Raw genomic sequence first — 263 nt, 5'->3', positions numbered from 1 at the left:
AGCAACGAAGGCGAGTGAGGACTGCTCCCGCTAGAATCGTCTTTCTTTCTTCCGTTTAGAAACTCTGGTCGCGATTGCCTCCCTGGCTATCTTTTTCCCCTTCCTCATCTTGGCTCCGACTTCTTGCTTAACTTTCAGTAGTTTAGCTCCAGAAGCAGAGGGAGGCATCCCAGATTCCCCAGAACCTTCTTTCGGATGATCCATAGTATGGGAAGGTTAAGGAGAAAATCGATTGCAAGGTTTGGGAGAGAATTTGCAGAGAA

Source organism: Brassica oleracea, chromosome C2, assembly GCF_000695525.1.
Source record: "Brassica oleracea var. oleracea cultivar TO1000 chromosome C2, BOL, whole genome shotgun sequence".
NCBI lineage: Eukaryota > Viridiplantae > Streptophyta > Magnoliopsida > Brassicales > Brassicaceae > Brassica > Brassica oleracea.
Note: the sequence above shows the minus strand (reverse complement) of the source record.